We start from the raw sequence: 22,302 nt of genomic DNA on the forward strand, positions 1-22,302 counted from the left end.
TTGAACTTTATGAAGTGAGATCCTTGTGGTGTTGATGATGGTCAGCGGTTACTCGATCATTTTCATCACTTGAGTGCCTTCACGTCGTATCTTCGTTCCAAAGCTTTGTCATCGACCATGTTCACCCAGCCTTTAGAATCTGCACATGCAAGAAATCTAAACGCATAATGAGAACACTGCTTGGAATATAGTTAACATAAACAAATGACACGCTGATGACCATGTCACAATCAAACACAGTCCGACAGTTTGAAAGTTTAATAAATTTATCAATTTTAGTTTTCAACTTTCAAAAATTGCAAATTTCGACCGTTTATGAAGATTTAGTCAGTTCGGTTTTCAGTCAGGTTTCAGGTAACGAAGACTAGAGCTCCAACATTGTACGATCGAAAATAAAGTAGAAATAAAATCTTTTTGGCTTTTATAAAGTTTATATTAAAACACACCTAAAATCTTTTTGGTATTTTTGAATGGATTAAAAGGCAACAATTTTAATATCCTTTGAGTGTTATCAAACGACATCACCGCTAATGTCGTGCTGATATGCACCAAACGACGAAACTGTTTAAAAGAAAACAATAAAAGTTAAGCAGTAAATAAATATATACATACATTCTTTTTGCGAGTCTCGAGGGTAAGAGAATCATATCAGTGTACGGTCATGCCAAAACACTCTTGTTGTTCAGTTAGTTAACATTAAGATAAGCATCCTATAACAATTATCGGTATTGTTGTCCACTTAAGCTCAACTTATCAGATGTAATCATGTTTAGGAGATACGTTAAGGTATGATTTATACTTACCGACCGGTGTTCATCCACATCACGACACATTCCCGTATCAAGGTATGCACAAGAGTTCATCTTACCGGTGAGTATACCGATTATCATCTGTTTGACCGTATAATCTGTGAGATACTCACTTATTTGATTTGAAAAACAAGCCCTATGTGATATAATCACTTATTGATGAGGAACTTGATTTTCATATGCATGAGGGCACAGGTGCAAGTCCGTGAACAGGTCAGTACTTCCGTACAGCAGAGAGACGAACTTGACACCCGGATAAATGTGATATTTTATCACTTATTTGATTTGGACATGTGATTGTTGATCACTTATTGAGGTCGAATGCAGTATGTAATATGTACATGTAGGTATAGTATCATGGAAGATCTAGACTTGCGTCCCCGTTATTTTTCGGTAAAAGATACAACCATGATACCCAGATGATAAGCAGCATAAAGACCGAATATTTCAGAACCTCGGCAATCTATCAAACGAAATTTCGGTACTAAGACCATATGCCAATGAATGGTTCCCACCTGGTCTTCAGTCGATTTAAGATTTATATCAACCTGCACACTTTAAAATGATTGTGAGCCTACCGATACATCTTATATAGAGCTGCTTATCGTTTTTCATTTAAGGTTTAAAGAGGTTTGGATAGACCACTGATGTACTATCATTTTCTCTTTTGCTCGCCAGGAAACTCATTTTTGTTTTTCTATTGTTTTTTGTGTTTTTGAAATTTTTCGATGTTTTTGGATTTTCAGATTTTTGGATTTACTCCCCCTAAAATCAATAAACTAAGATAAATTTAAAACACAAAGGTATTTACAAAAATGATTTTCCGATGTTGGTTTACTCTTGCTTGACCTTAATGCCGTTTACCAATAATAAGAAGTCAAATCTAGATTTGTCAAAAGCTTTGGTAAATAAGTCGGCACGTTGGTCATCGGTGTGGACCTTAACAACATCGATTAGCCTTTTCTCAAAGCAATCACGTATGAAGTGATATTTGATTTTGATGTGTTTGGTCTTTGAATGCTGCACAGGATTTCTAGTGATATCTAAAGCAGCAGAATTATCAACGTAAATAGGAGTAGTTAGGAATTCAAAACCGTAGTCCCGCATTTGTTGTTGGATCCAAAGAACTTGGGAGCAACAACTTGAGGCAGCAATGTATTCAGCTTCGCATGTTGATGTAGCGACGCATGTCTGCTTCTTGCACTGCCAGGTGACTAGGCGATTTCCTAAAAACTGACATCCAGCCGTTGTGGATTTGCCGTCGATTTTACATCCGCCAAAATCAGAATCACTGAAAGCTACCAATTCAAAGTTATTATCCCTAGGGTACCACAGACCGGTGTCAGGGTACGCCTTCAAATAACGAAAAATCCTTTTTACAGCTGCAAGATGTGAGGCCTTCGGGTTAACTTGATATCTGGCAAGCAGGCACGTTGGGTACATTATGTCTGGCCTTGATGCTGTGAGGTACATAAGAGATCCGATCATTGCGCGATAGTTTGAGGGGCTAACGGCTTCACCCTTCAAGTCAGGAGTAATTCCGTGATTTGTTGGCAATGGGGTACCAATGGGCGTTGCATCAGACATCTGGAACCGGCGCAAGATGTCACCAACATATTTAGTCTGATGGATGAATATCCCAGACTCTGTTTGTTGTACTTGTAGGCCCAAGAAGAAGGTCATTTCCCCCATAGCACTCATCTCGAATTTATCCTGCATTATGCGCTCGAAATTCCTACACAAGACATCATTAGTAGAACCAAAAATAATATCATCAACGTATACCTGTACCAGAAGAAGATCTCCATCTTGTTCTTTGATGAAAAGAGTACAGTCGATAAGACCTCTTCGAAAACCGTTCTCCAGCAGATAGTGAGATAAGGTTGCATACCAAGCTCGTGGTGCTTGATGAAGACCATAGAGAGCTTTGTTGAGCAACCAAACCCGATCGGGATGGATAGGATCTTCAAAACCTGGAGGCTGTTCGACGTACACCTCTTCTTCAACCACACCATGTAAGAATGCACTTTTCACGTCCATCTGATAAACCTTGAATCCTTTGAAGGACGCATAGGCTAGAAAGATTCGAATTGCTTCGAGACGTGCAACAGGTGCATAAACTTCGTTGTAGTCGATCCCTTCAATCTGACGAAAACCTTGAACGACTAAACGTGCTTTGTTTCGGATAACAACTCCGCGGTCATCCTTTTTGCATTTAAAAACCCAACGGGTACCAATCTTCTTGTACCCAGCAGGTTTCTCTACGAGTTTCCAGACACCCAGCTTCTGGAATTGTTGCAGCTCTTCCTGCATTGCTTCAACCCAAGCGTTATCTTTCAAGGCTTCTTTCCAAGTTCTTGGTTCTTCCTGTGAGACATAACACGCGAAAGACCAGTCGTTTTGTTGCCCGGATTCTCGAATAGCTGCATACAAGCCTGCATTGTTGTTGTTTCGCAACATGTTTCTTGTTTGAACGCCACTTTGCACATTTCCAATGATGTTATGTTGAGGATGGGCATTATGAATCCTTGTTTCTGGATTATCTGGAACTAGAATATTTATACCCAGGTTGTTAAGATTAAGATCAACAACCAAATCAAGGCCCGGAATTGACGAAGAGGATGATGCAATAGCCTCAGCTGTTCTATGGGCATCCACTGGAGGAGTACCCTCTGAAATACCATGAACTGCTGTTGTTGGGGCTTCTTGATCTGCATCTAGAAATTCATCATCCTCTGAAGATTCGTTCAATTCGTTTGCATCATGAAAATCCTCATTGTTGAGAGTATTATTGTTCACTGAAGAAGATGGTTCTTGATTAACAAGAATTGGACGAACCACCGGTGAAACTGTTGCATTGTCACTCTCGAAAAACATCCTAGCCGCAGCACTTTCTTCAGCGGCTTCAACATTGATCGAATTGAAGAAGTCATCGTACTCAAACATCCAAGGTTGACCCGGATTTTTGACTGGCAAGGTGTGCCTTTGTACTCTGACCTCAGACCATTCCTCGACCCTTTTAGTCTCTAGATTCCAGACTCGTAAGTTAGGGGTGGCATACCCAAGAAAGTATCCATCAATTGCTTTTGCCCCAAACTTTCCATTAGGATCGATGATTGTGCATGGAGCTCCAAACGGTTCGAGATAAGACAGATCTGGTTTTCGTTTTTGAAGAAGCTCAAAGCAGGTCTTGTTGTGCCTTTTGACTGTAAGGACTCGGTTCAATGTGTAACATGCAGAGGCCACAGCTTCAGTCCAGAATGGAATGGGCAACTGCGACTCTACCAACATTGTCCTAGCAGTCTCGATCAATGTGCGGTTCTTACGTTCAGCGACACCATTCTGTTGAGGAGTATAAGCTGCACTAAACTCATGAAGAATACCCTTTGAAGTGCAAAACTCTGTCATGGAATGATTTTTAAATTCAGTACCATTGTCGCTACGTATCCGCCTAACCTTCAACTTATACAAATTCTCAATCTGAATGATCAAGTCTTTGATAATGCCAAAGGTTTCACTCTTGTGTGCCATGAACGCTACCCAAGAAAATCTTGAATAATCATCAGTAATCACGAGGCAGTATTGATCACCCCGAATACTCTTGTGCTTGACAGGACCGAACAAGTCTATGTGCAAACGTTCAAGAGGAACTGCCACCGTGTTGATTTTCTTTGTAGGGTGCTTCTTCTTCGTTTGCTTTCCTTTCTGGCACGAAACACAGACGTCTTGAAGATGGAAATTTTTGAGGGGAACACCATTCACCAATTCATTTGAAACCAAATGATTCATTTTGCGTAAGTGAATGTGACCCATTCGTCTGTGCCAAGAGATAGTGTCTTTTTCTGTGGCTTTGGAAACGAAACAAGTTGCTTGTGCAGACGTAGTAATAGCTTGGCTCATGTCAAGGACGTACAAATCATTTATCCTTGGAGCTGACAAGAGAATCCATTCTTTTGGAATTTTGAAGCCGGGCTTCAGCACATAACATCCATTAGCATCAAAGTGTACTGAGAACTGCTTGTCACAGATTTGAGAAACACTAAGAAGATTATGATCAAGTTGTTGCACAAAGTTGATCTTGTCAAAGCTGACAATCCCGTTGGATATCATTCCTTCACCCGTTATATATCCACCTTTATCTCCAGCAAAAGCAACATAACCTCCTCTAATAGATTTAACGTCGTAGAGAAGCTTCATGTCGCCTGTCATGTGCCTGGATGCCCCACTATCAACAATCCAATGACTACTGACAGTTCCTCCTGGAACACCCTGCACATGAACTCAAATGAATTAGTTGGAGATGGGGACCCAAGCCATTGTGGTCTTGGGTCTTCCATTTTCATCAATGACAATAACTTCTTGTCTTTGATGGTTGGTGAATTGTGATGGTCCCCCTGATTCAGTAACCGATTTAGGTTTCCAGGTCTGTTTTGTTTTACCAGTGTCTTTCTTTAAAATTTTAACTTCTTGATTGTTTGAAGTTGTAGAATTGTCTGGTTTTACAGCAACAGATTGTTTTTGAACCACATCGGTTTTAATTGCTTTCTCAACCTTCTTGACCTGTTGGCGTTTCTGTTTCTTTTCCCTTTCTTTTGCAAGGCGGGGATCTTGTTTTACAGAAACAGATCGCTTACGGTCATTATGGTCACGGGGAACATCAACCTTTTCTTTTTGCTTATGAAGATATGGACAATTTCGAATAATATGTCCAATTGTTCCACATTCAAAACATGATCTTCGTTCAACAAACCCCGAAGTATCATGTGATCGATTAGCCGATGATGTTGAACTTTGTGAACCTGAGGTACTAGGTTTTGAACTGCTTGGTTCATTCCTTTTCTGTATAATAGCTTTCTTGACAAAATCTAAGTTAGATTTGTTTTCAAAAGTCTCAATTTTATCCGTTCCCGTCGATTTCACAAAGTTAACGTTTTTCTTCTTCTTTTGATTCGGCTTCTTTTGGACTTGAGCCGGTGATTTTCCTTTGGGCTTGGTGTGATTTTGCTGTTTTGGCACTGTTGGTAATTTCTTGTTGCCAAATTGTTTTCGAATTTCAGCCTTTGGAATAGGAGGACACTGTGTAACTGTAACACGTGGTCCTGTCTTTCCCAAAAACTTACTTGTCGAATTTTCAAAGACTTTACAGATTAAGGATTGATTAACATTCTTAATGGGAAAATCTTTGTCTGAGTAAATTTTATCATCACCAACTAGAGTGTACAGCAAATTCACACTCTCCGGCTCTTCTGCAGATGAGGACTCAGTTGCAACAGTCTTAGCGGGTTTTACAGGGGGATCACATAGAATGTGATTCTCGAGAGGTATGTCCTCATTTTTGGCTACCGCATCAGACTTTGCTGGGACAGTATCATCAGATTCATCATCAGAAGAATCAGCATCCTCAATCACAACTGGGGGATCTTGATTCTGTTCAGCACTTACAAAATGGGTTGGATCATTCGAAGTGTTGGGGAAGTGAGATAAATTGATGTTGATCCTTCGAGGTTGTTGATTTGGTAATGGTGACCCTTCGAATTTTTTTTTTTTTTTTGAATCTGACCCTTCGAAATTTGAAAAGTGATCCTTCTGAATTTTCTGATCTTTCGAAGTGGTTAAGTTGACCCTTCGAATCAAGGAATGATCTTTCAAAGTTTGAAGATGATCCTTCGAAGTATGAAGACACCAAGAACACAGGGAACTGTAAATATGCAGATTCGATGAAAACACTTTGTAAACAATTTTTGATGATGATAACTTGAATTTTTTAGGAGAAAAACATAAAACCCAACACTCGTTTTAGCACAGATCTGAATATTCGGGTCCAGATCTGAGTTTTTCTCATTTTCACCATTTTTACATCTTGAACAAAAATGCACAAAAATCACAGATCTAGAGCACATGTGACTTAGTAAACGGTTAGTTTTACTAAATCGGGCACCATGGCTCTGATACCAATTGTAGGTCCGTGTTTCGGGATCGATTCCGTGATTTTCATGATTATGTTCAAAGACGGAAGAGATAAAGATGATAAACAAACAACTTTGCATTAATCCGGTAGTAAAACATTACAAGTCGGCCCGATTACATGATAACCGAACTAATACCAAAGAAGTATACATCCAGGGAGAAATCAAGTGGTGATTTCTCCCGGTGAGGTCTCAAACCTCCTATCACTCTCTTGCACACACTTGTGCTCTCACTCTTGTGTTGCAAATGACAAAGTGTTGGTATTTATACCAAACACAGGTTGTATGGTCGAAGGATTAAACTGACTGGTCGATAGATCATCTGTCGACCGTCCAGCTTTCGAAAGATACACATGTACCTCGAAGGATCACATATCCTTCGAGGTCCATCTTCATCCTTCGATGGATATCTTTCGAGCTCATCGAAGGATATACATAATCCTTCAATGCCTTATCCTTCGACACCAAACATAACACAACCATAATTTGTCTAGCAAACACACACGGTCAAACGAATAACCTCTCGTTTGACCACTTCAAACGAGCGGGTCTATACACGTTCGATAGACCGTTTCACTAACTATTACAAATTCAGCGTAAAATAATAACTAATCTATTCGACAAGCATCGGACACAAAATCTGCATCAACAAATTCCCCCTTGTCCGTTGCTGTCGAATGCTGAACATGCAACTGCAATCGATCTTCAGTCAAGTATTCATCTTCTCTGTGTTAACAAATTCCCCCTTGACCGATGATTCAGGTAAGTAGTATCTTGATGCTCCTTGTATAATATTTCCCCCTCAAAGTACGCGTATCCGAGTTGGGTGTTGTGCAATTTCCTCAAAAAGGCTCAATTGACCGATCTTCCGCTGATCTTCCAATACTCCAACCGGCATTTGATAAGGATTCCATTCTTTAAAAACTGCATCAAGTCTTGATCTTCAAGCATACTACATTGATAGAGATTTCTGGTGAACTGTCTTCTGTAAACCGTCTTTGTGGAATCGACCAAGTAATGCACTTTAATCTTCAGCATCAACACTCAGGAAAGTCAGCTAGACCAAGTGTATCCCTTGCAAGCTCAACCAAACAGCACACTTAGTTGAACTACATCCAGATCTCATTGTCTCGCCTTTGTGAAGTCGACCACGTAATGCACTACAGATCTTCAGCATCAGTACCCAGGAAGTCAGCTTGACCAAGTACATCGTTTGCAAACTCAACGAATTGAGTTACCCCCAGATCCCTGTAAAAATCCCAAAGAAACATCAAACCCAAAACCGAATCCTGCAGGTCTTCAGCCTTGAATTATCAACTTCCATAAAGATTCCCCAGGTCTTCAGTAAACAGCGCTTTGACACTACTGTCGACTTTAGATACCTGTATGTTTTCGTGCAAAACTCTTCACGCTGGCTGGAGAATTAATTAAAATCCTCAAATATGTGTCTGTGCAAAACATTCCACTCCGAACCGCTTGTATCACCAGAAAATCACAAACTCTACCACCTGTGATTGCGTTTAGAAATTTACCGAAGAAATTCAACAAATGAAAATTTTTATCCCCCCATTTCTTTGGTAAAATCTCTAAACCTTAACAGATTCTTTCCACTTCAAAGAAACTGTCGTCAAATGTTCACCAATTCCCTCCACTGAGCGGAACTGTCATCAATCTTCATTGAATGTTCTCGGTTCCGAAAATTCACGAACATGACTTTCTTCTTTGCATAATCTAGTTGAATAAGAGCGTCCCCTAGTACCCTGTAGGATCTGACTTGTATCCCCCCAAAGAATTTGTGGACTCGTTAGGACCGGTATTGACGTTCTAGGTTCATACGTTCGTCTTCAAATGCGAGAATATGACAATAAATAAAATGCTTTCGAACATTTCCGAATAACCGGTAACAATCATAAATTTTGACGTGCGGAAGTGAACATACCGTGTTGTTTTTGGCCCATAATAGTCGCGTCACCATTTTTGCCATTTGCATCGGTAACCGTGACTACCCCACATTTTTCAAAAATCAAGTTTTCATCATCTCTTGTTTTCATCATGCCGCATCACCCCGCGCGCTCCCAAATTCGTACGAATTTGGCGTCGACATTTAGAGGCCCGGTCAAGTAATCTTCGCGAATACCCGACCCCCACTTTGCAACTTACACATTCGGTCCATTACCCAATGCCAAACCACAATTTTAGAACAACTTTTGAGATTAAATTCAACTTTTAAATGCCTCAACTAAACTTTTAAAATCATGAATTTAAATCAAAGATTAGAACCGGCTCCCAAAAGACACTCATTCTCATTTTCTTTTATTTGGAACCAGTTACATGATTTCAGCCCATGTGAACTCAAAAGTGATCTCAGCCCAGTTATATCTCAGCCCATAGATTGTATTTAATTCTCAAAAGTCAACAACCCTAGTTTAAAAAAAATCACAGCCGACATCAGTGGTATTCTATCTCCCCAAACTCAGCCGACAAACATCATCTAGACCCTTTCTTTCTTCTTTTCTTCGATAAACAACAAGCAGATCCATCATCTATCAAGATCTAATCAATCTTTCGATCCCCAAACAGCATCCTTCGAACTCTGAATCAAACGAAAGTCAAACACGGATCTTTCGAACATATCAGTTTAAACTTTCGAAGTTGTTGGCTGTTGAAGATAAGAATGATCTTTCGAAGCAAAACATCAACTGTATCCTTCGACAAGAACAGCACAACGATCCTTCGAAGTGTCACCATCTGATCCTTCGAAACTGTTGTTGAACATGACCCATCGAAATTGTTGAACTTTCGAATTTGGTTAATCTGACCCTTCGAAAATTTGTTTGATCTTTCAATTCTGTTGTGAATGATGATCCTTCGAAATGGGTTGGATCATTCGAAGTGTTGGGGAAGTGAGATAAATTGATGTTGATCCTTCGAGGTTGTTGATTTGGTAATGGTGACCCTTCGAATTTTTTTTTTTGAATCTGACCCTTCGAAATTTGAAAAGTGATCCTTCTGAATTTTCTGATCTTTCGAAATGGTTAAGTTGACCCTTCGAATCAAGGAATGATCTTTCAAAGTTTGAAGATGATCCTTCGAAGTATGAAGACACCAAGAACACAGGGAACTGTAAATATGCAGATTCGATGAAAACACTTTGTAAACAATTTTTGATGATGATAACTTGAATTTTTTAGGAGAAAAACATAAAACCCAACACTCGTTTTAGCACAGATCTGAATATTCGGGTCCAGATCTGAGTTTTTCTCATTTTCACCATTTTTACATCTTGAACAAAAATGCACAAAAATCACAGATCTAGAGCACATGTGACTTAGTAAACGGTTAGTTTTACTAAATCGGGCACCATGGCTCTGATACCAATTGTAGGTCCGTGTTTCGGGATCGATTCCGTGATTTTCATGATTATGTTCAAAGACGGAAGAGATAAAGATGATAAACAAACAACTTTGCATTAATCCGGTAGTAAAACATTACAAGTCGGCCCGATTACATGATAACCGAACTAATACCAAAGAAGTATACATCCAGGGAGAAATCAAGTGGTGATTTCTCCCGGTGAGGTCTCAAACCTCCTATCACTCTCTTGCACACACTTGTGCTCTCACTCTTGTGTTGCAAATGACAAAGTGTTGGTATTTATACCAAACACAGGTTGTATGGTCGAAGGATTAAACTGACTGGTCGATAGATCATCTGTCGACCGTCCAGCTTTCGAAAGATACACATGTACCTCGAAGGATCACATATCCTTCGAGGTCCATCTTCATCCTTCGATGGATATCTTTCGAGCTCATCGAAGGATATACATAATCCTTCGATGCCTTATCCTTCGACACCAAACATAACACAACCATAATTTGTCTAGCAAACACACACGGTCAAACGAATAACCCTCTCGTTTGACCACTTCAAACGAGCGGGTCTATACACGTTCGATAGACCGTTTCACTAACTATTACAAATTCAGCGTAAAATAATAACTAATCTATTCGACAAGCATCGGACACAAAATCTGCATCAACAGGGTTTTTTTTTTTTTTTGGTTTGTGAGGTATTCATCGGTGCCTAAACAAAGTATCTTAATATGTGTTAATGGTAAGAAGTTGTTGTAACAACTCTCACCAAAACTATTATTTCTTATTATATTTTGTCCAATAGGAAACCCTAATTGAGACCCCCAAGTGATACTGCATGAACCCTAAAATTTTCAGAACAATCGGAATCAGGATCAGGGCCCCTAAAACTCAGGGGGGGCATTTCCTAGTTAGTATTATCCAAACTGTTTTCGATAGAAATTGAATTTTAACGAACCGTCGACTCACCCAAGCTACTGGGACGCGTGGCTACCTCATATTAAAAGTGACCTCTCGCGCCACGCGCCAGGACCAGGTTTCCCTGTCGTGACACGCGAGCGCGCCGTTTTTCCAGTATAAATAGAGGAGTTTGGCACTTGATTTCCTGCGTTGGTTCGACGAGCAAATTCGATTCAGGCAACGAGATATCGTCGAAATACTACAAAAACCCACATAATCTCGAAATTCTGCCGCAATCGGGGTAATTACTCGATCGCTATTACGATTCATTTCCGGGATCAATATGTCCAAAGAATGTCTAAGTGCCGCCCACATTGGGTTATGCTTTGTCGTTTGTCGATAATTCGATAAATGAGTTGAAGCATTATACTTTGTCGTTTGTCGATAATTCGATAAATGAGTTGAAGTATTATACTTTGTCGTTTGTCGTTAATACGATAAATGAGTTGAAGTATTGCACTTGGTCATTCATTGGGAGAATTTGATCTCGTAAATTATCGTAACTGCTGTATTGATCATTAACCCGGTTTTGTGTGCATCATTTCCTAAATTAGGATTATTAGTCTCAATACACTTACAATCAAAGTAGATGCTAATTCTCAGAAGAATCTGAACCATAAAGCTTGTTAATTCAAATACTGCATGCTTATATTGTGAGTCATTCTTCTTTTTATCAACTGTTTTACAATACTCCAAATTATTTTCAAAGTGTTATAATTACAGGGACTAAGTCGTGGATATCTTGATTTATTGGTTAGTGGGGTATTGTGCACATTACTATTTCTCCCAGTTAGGTTCATTGACCTACTAGGGAGAAACGTCACTATTAGAGTTCATTGACCTAATAGTGGTATGACCATCGTCACCATTGTGACTTGTCACCATTGTGACAGAAAGCCAGATAAAAATAAGATATGAACCATTGTAATCGCTCTTATGTTGTAATTTATAACTATGGGTCATTTCCTAAAAACTGAATGAACTCACTCAGTATTTCCCGCTGACAAAATCTTTTTAAAACGCGTTTCAGGTAATTACAATAGATTGGAGTAAGGATTGGATCCGACACTGAAGGACTACAAGAAGTGGCTTATTTTCAAATTAAGAAATATTATTTTTATTAAAAGCTACCATTGTAAAACATGGAATTTATTCCATCTTTTGAAATAAAATCCGGTGTTTCTAAACTCTGATATTTTTCCTAACTCACGGTCCTGATGAAATTTCCGCTGCAATGTTTTTAAAAATAATCACCGGTACCACTGGACTGCTCGCGGCTTCCGATTCCGGCCAGGATGGGATCGGGGGTCGTGACAGAAGGTGGTATCAGAGCTAAGCCACTGCTTTAAGCCTATAAGTGTTGTGATAACAATACTTAAATAAAAGAGTTAGGAGATTGCTATTAACTGGTAGCACATCTGATAGAATTTAGACTTGCACATAAGAAAAGATGCCTTAGTATAAGCTAAGCCACTTGTTTACGCAAATAGGTGTTATAATAATACCTAAGCTTAAACAGAAAATTAGAAACTTAATATTATCTGATAACATTCTGAATGATATTTAGACTTGAACTTAAGAATTTTGCCTTAAAATAAACTTTAAGGTAAATTACTTATATAAGTATAATGTAATGGATACTGGTATGTCATAAGAATAACGGTTAGCAGGCAATAGCACTTAATTGCTATTTATTCTTGCTTATTGATATTATTTGGTCTAGGATAAGATATGTTATGGGAATACAAATTTCCTTGATTCTGGATAAAAGTCCTAATAAAAGAGATACTTTTAAAATCTTGAAAAGATACTATTTATGGGAAATAGAAAATTTTCTCCGGCAAAACTGGGTATAGAGTAGCAGACTCTCCAGCTTGTCCGGATATACTGAGATTACCTCTCCGGCGAGTACCGGGTAAGACGGGGTATATGATATGTCAAACAAGTGACAAGATTTCCCTAAATAATATCTTAACCAGATTTCTGACTGGTCCTTGGAAATATGAATTTGATAAATACATTTGATTTTATAAAGGATATGTATATTACAGCATATGAAATATATGATTATATAGATATGTATATCTATAAGAAATTTCAAAAGCTATAACAATTGATAATTAGGAATAAAGCACAAGCATATGTATATAGATTTCTTTATCAGGAATCTCTGGCATATATATCTTTAATTTCGATGTCAAACATTCTTTCGTTTGATCATCTACCTCGTAACTCGTGCAACAAAATAATATTGGAAACCCATTAAATTGGGACACCATAAAAAATATATAAGAATTTCCAATACGTTACCATAAACTACTAACGCCAGTAAGAAGCCGGTAAAGTTGTGCTAATGCACAAGAAAACACATGAAACTTAAATTATACATCCACAAATGTCGAAGTTTATCACACACGACTTCCAAAGGCAAGATCTTTGAAAAATATAAATTAGGCACGATGATACCTACACTAATTCCATCAGTAAAAGAACTCCTAAATCAAAAATCGGCACTTTGCCACATGACCTTACAAACAATCAAAATATCGCTGAGATACGTTGGAACAATATTTCACAAACATCGGTGCATAGTCTAACCTGAGTCATAATTATTAGTACTACAAAAGAAGTCATATAGTTTTGCACATTCCCTATTTCATTTCACTTCATTCGACATTCTCTAAATAATGTCATTAAACAAATAAGTTATCACACGAAATTCCAGATAAAGCTCTTATATTTCTTTCGTTGCAATTCTGACTTCTGCCTATAAAGAGTTGACTTTCGTGTTTCTACTTCCTCCAATGGTCATCATACCAAATATTGATCCATTTCGTTTCTTGGTAAACCCACACGGTACACATGCACCATTTGTTGCGCATGTGGTTCATTTGAGTTACGAAGACCATAGGAAGGCTCCATTCCAATTTGTTGTTTTATCAAAAGTTCAAATCTCGTTTTGCTATACTTGAGCTTTGCATCGTAAACCGCATTTTACAAAGAGATAACTCTTTAATATCGAATCAATGCATTTCTTGAAAAACTCGATTTTCTTTTTGAAGGGTATACATGGTTTCTGTTGTGATCATGTCCGAACTTCCTTATTAAAACTCGTTTTATCCAAACCCAGTTAACTTGCTCGCAATAATATTGCATTCAAAGTCCCACATGATGAATTGAAGCCATCATATTCAAAATAACCCCAACAAGCACCTCAATTTTCTTGAACTATAACATGCTTGTTGGTCTTCAACTTCATTGAATCATTTTCTTTAAATCACGATCACCTTGTGGTGACGTTTTCACAAAATCTGAAGCTTGCGCTAATCTCGGATTAATTATTTAGTTATTTACTTATTTTGAATCCGCTTTGTTGATTTATTCTATACAAACAATCTTAACATAATTATGTGCTAAGATAAGGATACCCCATTTCATGTCCTATTTCCGTGTATCTCTTAAATAGTTCTTACAGCATCAATCGAGCCTTTCGTGATATTTATTATCATCATTGATCGAAAAACATTATATAAATTTAAAATATAAATTTTATTTATTTTATATGGAAACTTACATAAGTAATTACCTAATTTATAATATAGTATTACTATATTTAAAATTCTTGTTAAAACCATTGAGGTGCAGAATTTATATTTTACATATAAAATTATGTTTGAGGTATACTCTCATTTTAGTTTTATTTAGTTATTTATTATTGGTAATTCATATTAATTTTATTATTAGTAATAATATTAATAGTGATAGTGTTAGTATTATTTTAAAATACTAGGGTTATTGTCAAAGACAGGTATTGGATAGCCTAGCCTTAGTTAGGCATGGACTGATCACCTATGCTTAAACAAGGCAGCACTAACCAATATCCAACCATGATAATAACTATTTACTATATATAAATTAAGTCATCATACTTAGTTAGTAAATTTCAATTACATGTAAAAATATTTTTATATTATATATAGAAATATATATACTTCGTACTGTAAAGAGAAAATATATTTTCATAAAAATAATTAAAGGGACGAACAAAATTATCTAAATAATTGTCTAAACATTCATGAACAAAACATATTATAAATAAATGATCATCTTAATTAATATTTCACAACTATTAAATACTTATAGAAATATTCTTTTATAATATATACATATTAAAATATCAAATGTCATTTACGCAACCCAATATTTAAGTATGCTCGATATTAAAATAAACATTTATTATTCTACTTTCATGATACCCTAATCTTATAGTAAACATACTTGATTTTAAAAATAATAATCATGAGTTCTACGATATTGGGTAAACCTATTTATAAAACATATATCATAATTTTATCAAAACTATTACAGGTTTTTGATATTTTAAACCTATCTATATTTATGTATTATTCTACTTTATGATAACATAAAAGGAAAAGGTATTTAGTAAATCAAAATATCACCTATCTTTAAATCAAATATTTTGATTAAAATCATCTGAATACAATTGTGTATTAAGACAAAAATACTCTAACTTCATTGTCTTTTCATGTATTCTTACAAATCACCCATCGCAGCACATTGATTTTATCATAATTCAATAATTGACAAATCATTTTCATATTTTCATTTCATTTTGAACCGGTCAATCTTAAGTTTTCCTTAGGTATCAATCAACGTAAGTTTCTTCTGACAAAGAATTTTACCAAATCCAAAAAGTTCTTCACATTCATTTTAAGAATCTATAGATCATATATCTTTTGGCCTAAACATAATCACCTTGGAAACTATATCATTTCATCGGAATGTCTCATCTTTTGAAATATCCAAATTCGCTTCCTTGAAACTCTCAATTTTGAAAAAACGGTGAATTTATTCGATCATTATAATTATTGAATTCTTTCAATTATTACAAACACTTTGTAGCATCCGAATAGAGCTGTAGCCTGTGTTAAACCCTATTCATGAGTCATTCGTTTGATTTGTCATATTCTTGGTACAATTATGTACTCAGATTACAATACACTAAATCCTGTTGTCCAGTACCATTTAAGTAAACGATATTGATTTTCGGATAATCATTAACAGATCCTTTTCCATACTTCCATTCACAAATAAATATCTATCTATTCAGAATCTCTCTCAATTGATCAAAGTAAGTTCATTTCAAATATTGAATCCAATTGTTTCTATAAATCATTTTTAATTTTAAATTTTCATACCCCTCAAAATATCATTTGATTCCATTCCACGCTACATTATTCCTCTTAATTAGAAGAAGAAACATAACCCAAGAAAATATCCTAGTCCAAATCTCGAGGACGAGATTTTTATTAAGGTGGGGAGGATGTAACAACTCTCACCAAAACTATTATTTCTTATTATATTTTGTCCAATAGGAAACCCTAATTGAGACCCCCAAGTGATACTGCATGAACCCTAAAATTTTCAGAACAATCGGAATCAGGATCAGGGCCCCTAAAACTCAGGGGGGGCATTTCCTAGTTAGTATTATCCAAACTGTTTTCGATAGAAATTGAATTTTAACGAACCGTCGACTCACCCAAGCTACTGGGACGCGTGGCTACCTCATATTAAAAGTGACCTCTCGCGCCACGCGCCAGGACCAGGTTTCCCTGTCGTGACATGCGAGCGCGCCGTTTTTCCAGTATAAATAGAGGAGTTTGGCACTTGATTTCCTGCGTTGGTTCGACGAGCAAATTCGATTCAGGCAACGAGATATCGTCGAAATACTACAAAAACCCACATAATCTCGAAATTCTGCCGCAATCGGGGTAATTACTCGATCGCTATTACGATTCATTTCCGGGATCAATATGTCCAAAGAATGTCTAAGTGCCGCCCACATTGGGTTATGCTTTGTCGTTTGTCGATAATTCGATAAATGAGTTGAAGCATTATACTTTGTCGTTTGTCGATAATTCGATAAATGAGTTGAAGTATTATACTTTGTCGTTTGTCGTTAATACGATAAATGAGTTGAAGTATTGCACTTGGTCATTCATTGGGAGAATTTGATCTCGTAAATTATCGTAACTGCTGTATTGATCATTAACCCGGTTTTGTGTGCATCATTTCCTAAATTAGGATTATTAGTCTCAATACACTTACAATCAAAGTAGATGCTAATTCTCAGAAGAATCTGAACCATAAAGCTTGTTAATTCAAATACTGCATGCTTATATTGTGAGTCATTCTTCTTTTTATCAACTGTTTTACAATACTCCAAATTATTTTCAAAGTGTTATAATTACAGGGACTAAGTCGTGGATATCTTGATTTATTGGTTAGTGGGGTATTGTGCACATTACTATTTCTCCCAGTTAGGTTCATTGACCTACTAGGGAGAAACGTCACTATTAGAGTTCATTGACCTAATAGTGGTATGACCATCGTCACCATTGTGACTTGTCACCATTGTGACAGAAAGCCAGATAAAAATAAGATATGAACCATTGTAATCGCTCTTATGCTGTAATTTATAACTATGGGTCATTTCCTAAAAACTGAATGAACTCACTCAGTATTTCCCGCTGACAAAATCTTTTTAAAACGCGTTTCAGGTAATTACAATAGATTGGAGTAAGGATTGGATCCGACACTGAAGGACTACAAGAAGTGGCTTATTTTCAAATTAAGAAATATTATTTTTATTAAAAGCTACCATTGTAAAACATGGAATTTATTCCATCTTTTGAAATAAAATCCGGTGTTTCTAAACTCTGATATTTTTCCTAACTCACGGTCCTGATGAAATTTCCGCTGCAATGTTTTTAAAAATAATCACCGGTACCACTGGACTGCTCGCGGCTTCCGATTCCGGCCAGGATGGGATCGGGGGTCGTGACAGTTGTTGAGTAATTTTATAGAGTATTTTTTATATAGTTGTTGAATATGTAGCTAGTGAACCTTTTAAAGCGTTAACACGGCTCCGTTCTAAACATTATTTATTTAGGAATGTTAATAAATGTTAGTATATTTATGTAGGATGGTGACATAGATAGTGATGTAACCCATCGCATACAGGCTGGCTGGTGTAGATGGAGGGCAGCAACTGGAGTATTGTGCGATAGGAGATTCCCAACTAAACTAAAGGGGAAGTTTTACAGGGTAGCAGTTAGGCCAGCTATGCTATATGGGACAGACTGTTGGGCTATCAAGAAGACACAAGCACGCAAGATGGAGGTAGCAGAGATGAGGATGCTGAGGTGGATGTGTGGACACACGAGGTTGGATCAAATTAGAAATGAGGTTTTTAGTGAAAGATTAGGAGTGGCTAGTATATCGGATAAGATTAAGGAGGGGAGATTGAGATGGTTTGGGCATGTGAAGCGGAGGCAAACGACGTCACCAGTTAGAGTGGTGGAAACTGTTACTGTGGAGGGGAAGAGAGGAAGAGGCAGACCCAAACTGACATGGGAAGAGCAGATTAGGCATGATTTACTAGAGTTGCATCTTTCCGAGGACATGGTCCAAGACAGGACTTCATGGAGGCGTAGGATTAGGGTTAAGGACTTCTAGAGGATATTGCAGTATGGTCTTAGGGGTATTTTAGGGACGTAGGTTTTTCTTATTCTTTAAGTGACTCTACCAGCGATTGACTTCTTGTGTTTATGCCGGAATAAGGTTGTATGCTATTATACATGATTTACATTATACTGTGTCACTCTGATCACTTTCTTGGTATAGGTGACTTCTTTTTTTCTATATTATATTTGTCTATATTCTGACTTGATGTGTTGGTATGTTGTTCGTCTTGGAGCCGGGGGTCTCTTCTGGAAGCAGCCTCTCTATCCCTAGGGATAGAGGCAAGGTCTGTCTACATCCCACCCTCCCCAGACCCTATAAGTAGCTTTGCTATTTGTGGGATTTACTGGGTATGGTTGTTGTTGTTGTTGTTCAAAATTTTATAAAACACTATAGGGTAAATTACATCTTTCGTCTTTTATGTTTGTATCGAATTGCAACGGATAGTTTTTAACTTCAATAATTACAGTCACAGTTCTTTATTTGCAAAACCCGTTACACTTTACGTCCTTTAGCACTAACCAGATTAATATTTTCAGTTAAGTTTGTTCACTTAAGGGTATTATAGTCAATTCATGTTTTATTTAAATGTTTATAAATAAAACCAAAAAAATTGCATATGCACTTCATCTTCCCCAATTTCTTAAACCATATCTTGCCACCACCACCTCATCCTATCGCCGCCACCACCTCAATCTCGTCACCCCACCACTCCGACCACCATTCACCAGTTGGAAGCTGGGCCAAATGTTTCTAAAGAAAACACAAACTTTGAACATGTTTCAGAGCAACCAATTGAGTTTCCTATGGTGAGAGATAATCACACATGATAATAATACAGTAAATTTAAAAAATTATGGAAGTCAACCACCACAGATGGTTGCAACCGAACATGAAACCCTTCGATTCAAAACATGATTTTCTGGACAAAGCAAAACTCAAGAAAAATCACATCTTTATACCACGTCGCAAAAGAATCCAATCATGTGTTCAATGTAACCAAAAATCAACAAAAATCACATCTTTACACCACCTAACCACCGTCGCGTACCACCACTACATACCTGCACACCACTTCCCGAGCCAAACCCCACTCCATCACACCCCTCCTCCCCGTCACCATCACTCCTGATACCCCCATTCCACCTCAGACGCACCCCACTGCCACTGACGTCACCACACCCGCTAGTCGGGACCACCACGCCTCGATGCCGATTTGAATCTTCAAGAAATTTGTTAGAGTTTGATTTGAAGATTTAAATCTACAGGATGGATGTATCAAATTTCTTGAGGTGTACAGAATCAATAATGCTCCTGTAGCTTGATTGTAATCGAAACCCTAATTAAGAAGAAGAAGAAGAAGGTAGGGTTTGAGAGTTGAATGTAGTAATATGAAATTGAGGAAACATTTTGGAAGTAGTTGTAATAATAATCATAGAAATGGGGGAATCAAAAGCTTGGAGAGGTAGTAATCAGCGGAAAAAAGTGAAGAAGAGTAATGAGCAGCAGTGTTGGTGGCGGTTTGTGGAGTGGTGTTGTTTGCGTCAGGGCCTATCTCGCTCTTTACCGGTCAGTGGCTTCCAATCTGGAATGGCTTCCAAGGGCGGTGGCCGACAGTTCTCTAGAGAGAGACATGAGAGAAGAGAAAGAAAGGGGATAAGGTTTGGCTTGTTTGGTTGTGAAAAATGAAAGGAAAAAAGAAACATTTTAAATATACTAGTTAATTACTAACATACCTTCATGTGCAAGGCTTATGCTATATTTAACTGAAAATTTTAACTAGGTTAGGACCAAAGGACGTAGGATGTAACGAGTTCTGCAAATAAAGGATTGTGACTGTATTATTGAAGTTAAAGACTATCCGTTGCAATCCGGTACAAAGATAAAGGACGAAAAATATAATTTACCCAAGACTATATATTAAAAGTTATCAAAGAATTTTCAAATTGTATTTTAAAATAGAAAAAAAAAAGGCAAAAGGTTTGATACTTAATGCTAAGTTTTTGTAAGTGCACTTGTTATGGTAGTTCTATGATTTAAATATAAAAAAAACTAAATTACATTTGAATATATTAAGAAAAGAAATATTAAAAATTATTGCAGGGTTGTTCAAAAAACTTGTGGCTCGGAGCTCGCTTGGATTTAGCTCGAAAAAAGCTCGCTCAATATGGCTCAGTTCTGTTAGAAAGTGAGCCTAGCTCGGCTCGGCTCGTAATGAGCCAGATTTGCTCGGTTTTGCTCATTTGCTAACTCGACTCGGTTTATTTTAGATTATTTTACTTTTTTATAATTTATTTATATATATATTATAATATATCACAAAAAAACTTATTATTATCTACATGTATTTAGGAGTGTAATTTGATATCTATAGCATATATGAAGGTTTATTATCATCCTAATGAACTTATATTGTATTTAGTTGAAATTTAGAACTTATTTTGTGTTGTTGAACTTGATTTTGGCTTGTAATGTATTAGATTGAGCTTAATTTTTATATACTCTTTTGAAATATTACATAATATTTTAGACTATTGAATATGATAGTTATGTATTAATTTTCTTTTCAAATCGAGCTAAACCAAGACAAGCCGAGCTCGAGCTTAGATTTCCAGCTCGGTTTCAAATTCAAGCTGAGCCAACTCGGTCTATGATCGAGCCGAGCCCGAGCTTGCCTTGACTCAATTCGCCTCTTGAACAGCCCAATGCAATACCCCCCTATCTGAGATCAAAGAGTGAGCCCCTATTATTTCAATTTGACTGAAAAAAAAACTCAAATTTTATGTTTAGAAGAAAGTGGGGAAAAAGGAATAATTAGTAAAAACTTTAGTAAACAATCAATCCCACCTGATACCCGTAAAAAGTAATTGCGTCAAGAGTGAAGCGTCACGTGAAAATCATGTCAGCATAAGATGTTTTGAAAAATCACGGGTGAAAATGGTATGAAAAAGGACATTTAAAAAAATAAAATAAAAACAAATAATACCCAGCTAACTAATTAAAACAAACCTCCCACCCCACTCACCAATCGCCTGCCTCCACCTATCCACCTTAAGCCCCTCCACACCAACCGGGTCACTGGGTGGTTTGCCGTCGTGGTTGAACCCTCCGTGCCACCTTTGCCACCTCCACGTACGTTGTCTGGTATTACATCACTCGAAACAAAATACGAAGCAATATAAAAATAATTAGCTTTTTTTTTATAGCTAATGTAACCCGTGTTGTAGACATTTGAACAAAACCGTTTAAGAAATTGGTTAACCTTGATGCTACTGGTTTAAATATGAGTATATGTTCAGCTTTTTATAGAGTTTCTATTTAGAACATCGAGAGGGTGTAATTTAAAATGTGTAAAAATTTAAAATTAATATTTTGGTTTTAGCATCAAACAACCATATTCTAACTTAGTATTCTTTAGTTATTTCAATTCGTTAATTCTACCCTAAATTTAGGAATGTGAGATGAAACTAATAAACGACTAATTAACGATTATGTATAAAATAGATTGATCATTTAACTAGATTAACTATTGTTTAAATTGTTAATAAGTCACAAATTATTACTTAAATTTGCAAATAAATATTAAATAAGTTGATGCAACACTAGATGAATAAATGTAAATGTCATGTCATCAACATATGTAAAGCCACA

The sequence above is a fragment of the Helianthus annuus genome, chromosome 12 (genome assembly GCF_002127325.2).
Source record: "Helianthus annuus cultivar XRQ/B chromosome 12, HanXRQr2.0-SUNRISE, whole genome shotgun sequence".
Lineage (NCBI taxonomy): Eukaryota > Viridiplantae > Streptophyta > Magnoliopsida > Asterales > Asteraceae > Helianthus > Helianthus annuus.